This window comes from Trachemys scripta, chromosome 4, assembly GCF_013100865.1.
Source record: "Trachemys scripta elegans isolate TJP31775 chromosome 4, CAS_Tse_1.0, whole genome shotgun sequence".
In the NCBI taxonomy this organism is placed as follows: Eukaryota; Metazoa; Chordata; order Testudines; family Emydidae; genus Trachemys; species Trachemys scripta.
In genome coordinates, this window is record NC_048301.1 from 140,941,337 (window position 1) to 140,941,841 (window position 505).

Consider the following 505-nt stretch of genomic DNA (forward strand, 5'->3'; position numbering starts at 1 on the left):
CTGCGGGTCACATTGCTTCTTGAATGACTGGATACCATGGTGAAGAGGGCGGGATTAGAACATACAGAAAAGAGAGGGCGGGGCTAAGGGACCATGTGGAGAGGGTTTGGCCTTGTCGCTCCTCCCCTTACTTTCTGAGCATCAGTGCCTCAGCTGCTGATGCAGATGCGTCTCCCTGCTCTTGTCTCTCTGCTGTCCTAGACCCAATGGAGAAGACAGGCAGGCGGCACCTGCTGGAAGCCCTGAAGGAGCTGGGGGGCCGGGAGCTGAAGGAGTTAAGGGCCAAGATCAGTCTGGTCTGGCTGAAGAGGGGGCTGGAGGGCTGGGGGCTGCTGAGCGGAGCAAAGCCCTTCCACCCCTCTCTATGGCGGACGGTGGATGCCGGGCTGGAGGTGACGGTGGAGGGGCTGAGAGCTGTGAACCGGGGAGATCTGGCAGAGGAATTGGCTGTGTTGCTGGACGCTTATGAGGAGCAGCGCCGGGAGCAACAATCAGCCGCCTGCTC